Source organism: Zerene cesonia, chromosome 20 (genome assembly GCF_012273895.1).
Source record: "Zerene cesonia ecotype Mississippi chromosome 20, Zerene_cesonia_1.1, whole genome shotgun sequence".
NCBI classification, from domain to species: Eukaryota; Metazoa; Arthropoda; class Insecta; order Lepidoptera; family Pieridae; genus Zerene; species Zerene cesonia.
The window spans coordinates 1,015,027-1,022,149 of NC_052121.1; positions in this window are offsets into that span (position 1 = coordinate 1,015,027).

The window sequence follows — 7,123 nt, forward strand, 5'->3', positions numbered from 1 at the left end:
ATGTATTTTTTTGACCCATTAATTGTAATTATTTTTAAGCACAAAAGAGTTTATTTTTATAACAAGTTTACAGTCTCAGATCACAATATGTTTACAACAGCCTTTTTTCTCTATACCTTATTTAAATTCAACCTTAATGCAACTGATAGAAAGGACAAATTGGGTTGTTGTTTAAAAAATCTGCAATAAGTAAGCGAACCATTTGGCCAATACTGAAGTGATATCATATAGAGGTATTATTAAGAGCTCGTTTGGGATTCCTCTTGTGTTGCGCGAACTGACTGTATGTTTCCATTTAGTTGCACGTCACGTGATTCGGAAAGGTTTACACTAGGATCTCAAGCGACTAAAAATACTTAAAAGAAAAGATAGCAAAAGATAGTTAAGATAGTAAATCTTTTATCTACACACACTGCAATTCAAATTTGACCAGAATGATATAAAAATAAAAGTATTTTTCAAATACGACGGTCGAAAAAAAGGGTTCCATTTTTGCTATTGTTTACTCCCGACGATTACGTAAGTGCGAGAACGTTAGTGCTTATAAAAACTCTATGTACCGTTACATATTTTTTAGTTATATTCCATATAACTACTTAACACAATATAGGTAAACAAGTCTTAAATAGGAAAATAAAAAGTAGAATGGGCACACACAACATCGCCTGCATATAATATTCAGGTCTGGTCCGCGGCGCGGGTGCGACTCGGTTATTGTGTCAATATTCTTTATTGTCTGCCGGACCCCGGAGATTATCCCGGCTTATTAACTCTACACTACTCCCACTCCAACTTATAAATATGTTTGCCGAGACGCTGAGCTGTATTTTTGAAGGGGAATTCGATTTTCAATTTAAAATTGTTAGGGAATTGATGGCGATGCTGTTTTGTGTTCACAGTTTATAAAAGTTAAAAGTTTTGATTTTAAGACGCAAAACAGATTTATAAATAGATTTTTGAAAAGTTTTCATATACCCAGAAGTTTGACTAAATATGATTTCAATAAATCCTACGCAATGAACTATAATTTTTGTTAAATTAATTTTTCAATCGAAAATACAAACCGTATGTATAATCGATTAACAATATCACTAAAATGACATTGTACAGCGCGCAGCGAGCTGAAAATATTACCAATTTAACGCTTACGTCGTGTAAAATTTCGTTCATCAGAGTGTTATCATGAATATTAATCGTTTATTTAAAATTAACCATAAATAGATGATCGTGTAGGAGGCAGTATGGCATGGCATGATACTGTTATTGCACGACGCTCGTGCATTACCCAATTGGCACATACAATGATCAAATGTTATGCACCACATATTTCGTTGAGGGGATTTCGATGTAAATTTGCCACTGTTTTTGTGGCGCCGACAATTACATGTTATCAGTTATGTGGTTGTTAATTGCGTGTGTTAATCGGTTTTTTGTTTCAACGGCATTATATAGACGTGTTTTACGTTTTCAGCTGAATTAAGCATAATCATGTGTAGGGTTTATTGAATTTGAATTCAATATGTAGAAATGGTAATAGCCGATTAGATAAATTAGTTTTATTGATGGTTATTAATAGCTAATGTATATTTATTTGCTACATTCTTTACTCTTTTCTTCCTGAGATGAAAGTTCCTGCATGGAAACAATTCAGGTGTAAGAACTACGTGTGCATAAACTTTGTAACTACTAAAAAACATGTTTTAGGGATCGTAATGTTATTTTTACGTCATAAATTCACACAGTGTTCAAACATGTCTATAATATGAAGTATCGATAGCAACAAACGGTTAATCAAATTTCGACATTGAGTATTCCCGCCCAGAAACTTGCTTGATGCTCTCAATTAATAAACAGGCGAGTTGGAAACTTGATACACGTCGCAACTACTGCACCTGATGTATTGTGTAAGTTGACGCAAGTTTCCTTCATACAGCTATATTGGCACGTAAAGTTGTTGCATATAATAAAGTATTAATTATCGCGAGAGCAGTATAGTATATGTGAATTGTGTGCTCATATAAAATGCATTGAGGAGTTATTTGTTGTTTTAAGGGTTGAATTGTTCCATTCACAAACTTGAAGGACCTTGTTTTCTTATAATTCAACTAGTTCATGTTAAGTTTAATTTGCTACGCGTTAAATAATTTAATTTCATCGTGGATTTTATTTAAAAAAATTGTCTTGTTTTAAAGAATTTTTGAATCAATAATCTTTCAGATATCCGCAAGAACAAGAACACCACACCATATATAACCATAATATCTCACTAATAGTTGTAATTTACAGCCATATATATATTTTTAAAATTGTTACCAGCGTTTCATTAATTGGACCAATAAAAAGAAAAGCCACGTTTTCCTTCACGCCGCTACGATTCAATATACATGTGGTGGAAAATATGAAACGATGCTTCGTTAACTTGCTCGTGTTATGTTGGAAATAATTCACCAGATTGCGGTTTATTTGATCTGACAAATGCTAAAATATTATCAATCGCGATTATTTAAATTTCAATATATTTCAATTCAATTATTAACACACATTCTCTCGATCATTTAAATAGCTTAATTAAGTACAATATGCATACAATATACATACAAGACTGTACTACGTAACATATTTTAATATATGTACAATGTGTACAATGTGTATGTGTATGTGTTATACAAACGAAATAAAATGTAAACAAATTTCTCAATTAAAAAATTATATTTAAAAGACAATGTAGCTTTGTAAAATTGTTTTATCAACATAAGGATATTTTTATGATTTTCAGAAACTCTTCTAAACTAAAAACTGACTACACCTGAGGTTTACTAGTGGTAGATCTAGGAATTACCTCTACGTCACAAACTCATAAACTTTTCCTCTAAATAATATTAACCTGGTATTATAGATAAGCTTTATGGAAGTTATGGGTTTTGCGTCAACCGTTAATTCTTTTGGCAACATAAAAGTAAAGCTAAAGTATCAAAATGAATTATATTTCAGTTAAAGACCCGTCATATATCATACTTACAGTCAAAATTTAGTCCTTTCAGACATCCCCGAAAAATTTTGTTTTGGGAAAATATTATGTCTATCACAAATAACATAATAGGTGCACATGCTATATATAATTTTAACAAACTTATATAAGGTTTTCTTTCTTATATCACCACAAAAGGACAGTTACGGGTACAACCTCTAAGGCTTTCAATTAATCTATCCACCCATAAAGATATAAATGAGCAAACTTATGTGTCTCACCGGATATCGGATGGTGTTGACAAAAATGTCAAACGCTTAAACTAAAAGTAATTTCCAATAACAGTCTTTTTCTATCGCGCACAAGCAATTTCCTCTAATAGATGTTTGTAACGGAACGCACCCGAGCGGCGGTAAATTTCAAAGAGAGGTTAACGCGACCATAATTCTATACGATGGCCGCGTTGGTCCGCGCTCGGCCAATGGGAGCGCGGCAACATAAAATTTGTCATCGGCCGCGTTTTTGTAAGATAGTCGTGATAAAGTCGTTAATGAGTCGTTAAGAGTTCGTTAAGAGTTTCGTTGAGGTTCTTTGTTAACTTATTGTAATATACTAAAGATTTCGCAATATAGGAATGTAATCATTGTAAAAGTGTTCAAATCTTTAGTAGTGAATAAACTATAGTGGATATTTGTGTTTTGTTCTTCATTTCTACACAAACTCCATTATATGTTTTAATTAAAACTTAACTGGATTTCCCGGGACACGTAATTGAAGCGTTAACAAAATAGTTTTAGCCAGCGTTCATTTCTGAATACAATTTCTTATCGTTAAAATTCTCCAGCATTTGATATGTGAACAATAAATTAGTTCTTATTGTATTAATAACATTAAATCAATAGCTTATTGAAAAAAAGGATACAGGACATACGTAGACTCTTCATCTTCTTGATGTTAAAGTAAATTAGTGGAAAATGCAAAAAAGAAAGAAAGAAAATACATATATTAATTTCCATTTATTTATTTTAAGAAGAAAAATGCGAAATAAATTTTCGATGTATTAATTCTATTAACGCATAATTGTAAAGAAAACCCCCACAAGCAATTTAAACATTATCATTTATCTAATAATAATAGTTCTATTTATATAAAACCCACGTTGCGTAAATACATTCCAAATCCTCAAGCAATTTTCGATAAAAAGATAACACTGAATCCCGATATAAGGATGTGATTTTTCGTTTCGTTTGTAGCCGAAGAGGACAAAACATATCTCGGAACGAGGCTAGAACCAGCCACGTCCAATTTATTTTTATTACCGTTTATATATCGCTTTGTTACATCTCATCCGCCCCCGAACATAAACTCGGCATCTAATTTTTGTGCAATTTATTGTGATGGCCCAATGTCTTCGAGAAATCTGGGATTGTGATTCGTTGCTTGATTAACATCTGTTCCTTGGTTTATAGGTTGGGAACAATCTTGTTATGAGGATGGAACTTTTGATTATTGTTGATTAATCGTAGACAATCAGACTTTATAGATAGATGTGGCCTGTGGTACATATATTATAGGCTTTATATGTATGCAATCAAGGATCACGTACATATCATAGATTATTTTTGTATAGATTATTTATTATAAGTCTAGTAATTCTTGAGATTGGCGCGTTCAAACAATCCAACTCTTCATGTTTACGATATTTGTCTAGACTCTAGAAGAATTATGATAATAATATATATGTAGCAATTTTAAAGCATCTTTTATGATTGAAAAAAATATCTATTGATTTCAAATCTTGTCCTGAAACTGTTGTCTTCTAATCAATTGAATGATTTAAATATTTAATCAATCAGCAATACTCTTGTCGCAATTGATTGATGCAAATGATTTTGATTGCATAAATAGAAAAAGGATTTAAGGATAAAAAACATGCATTAAGGGTTTGGTCCTATATATATTACCATCTTTTGAACATTTCTTACTTTCTAAGAACTATTTACGCATCATATTGTGTAAAATTGCTATTCCTACTTTCCTATTTATCAATAAGAAAAGTAATTTGGACATTACTCAAATTTATTTTATTTGTTATGTGTTAGCAATATTTTCAATAACTTTCCTCAACGGAAAGGCGTTCAGTGTAATAGCTTTTCGCATGTCTATTTGTAGATCGTATACGAACAAGCGAATTGCAAGATCATTCTCATAAATACAGAAATTTGTTTTTCTGTAACATTATTATTTTTTTGTCATCATCGGCAATGGAACTGGTGGGTCGCCTGATGGTCAGTGATCGATTTCTGCAATCCTTATATATATGTATAGCCTTACTCGTCTACGAGGATATAACTATAAATAAATCTAAAATTTTGCATGATTTTATTGCTGTTTTTATGATAAGCATGTTTAAAATAGTAACATTTCGTTTAAAAAATAATTATATACTTCGAAGAGCATAAGGACTGAGGTTGAGAGAATCCTTAATAACGATGATGATTTTGTTAAATATTATTATTATTATATAACACTAAAACTTTTAACTCTAAACATACTATTGATTTTCGATTCCTAATCTGCATGACACTAGGGAAAAAAGAAGTAGAAATTATCAAATTCCTTTTACAATATACGACGTGACTTATTTTATCTTGTATTTCATTGGAGTCGTACGTTCTCAAAGACTGCCCGAGTGGCTTGATTTACGATTTCGAAGAAAACCTTCATTTTATTTGCATTTGCTCAAAGAGGCAGCCGAGTGCCTCATCCTTGGATGTTGTTTATACATAACGATACGAAAACCGTTTTTTTTTATGTAGTCAAGAGGGGACATAATATCACAATGTAGAGGGGATAAAAATAATTTTTCCATTTGAAAAAATCAAGTGTAAATGATTAGGTATTTGACAATTATGAATTCGTCTATTAATTCTACTTTTGTATGCTTATTTGTTTTAAAAACATATTAACGGATGAATGAATATTAAAGAAGTTTAGCCTTTGCTTCTTTAAATCTCTTCCTTAGAAATGTGAAAGATGATGTTTGGTTTACGATAAATTACTAGTGGGACTTGCGATGCTAAAGGTTCCGTGATAATAAGAGAAAGATTAGAAACTGCAAACAAATTCGACCATGCAAACCCATCGACCTGATGAACATAAATACCGTTGCTTAATCTCGTATTTATTTATTTGTTGTTCGACAGCAACGTATAAATAAATAAAAAAATCCTCTTTGACAGATGGACTTACGGGCAGTCAGATAAACAGACAGACAGACAAACGGACCATGAAGACTTAGAAATATTGTCCCGTTTAACCCTTTGGGTACTGAACCCCAAAAATAATAATATCGTTAGATGTAAAATAGTTTTGAATTTATCGAAGCAAGCATACAGTCTACTATGGGAAATATTTTCTAAAATCTCAACGAAACGTAAGTTAATGTGTGCTTCAAATCTCCGATTTGCGATCCATTATACGTACGAACATTGTAATGAGGTCGACGTCTGTATTTATTTACTAGCTATTACATAATACTTACGGGTCTTGGTCTGGGAGTCGAGTAACTTATCAAGACTGTTTATAAAAAAAAATATTATAAATACTCTGCGATATGAAAGAAATAAAGAACAGATTGACAATTTTTATATCATATATGAAAACAAAAAATATACTTAACATGTATTAGAATGTCACATTTGAATTAAGGGACTGGGGAATTAAGGGGATTTTAATCGAATACATTTAATACTCACCTATTAGGTAAGCATTTCCATTATAACTTTAATTTGTAATATTACTGGCCACTAAGCTCCGCCCGGGTTGATCTGGGACAAAAACAAAATAAAGTATCATCTATGTTACTCGGGTGTACTGAAGGTTTCCAGTTAACCGGTTTGAAAAATTCTTTCCTTTTTTTTCAAATCGGTTCAGTAATTTCGAAGCCTATTTAAAGCAAAAATTATCTTTATAAAATTACAGTAGTCTAAATTTTACGTATTTTATATACGTAACTATTATTATTGATTGTATATGAAAGTATATATTATAGTATTGAATTTTCCATCAAAAAGTTTCCGTTCTAAGTGCTGATGTGATAAGATTATTCATTTGTAGTAATAAGTATTATTAAAAAATGGAATTTTTATTTGT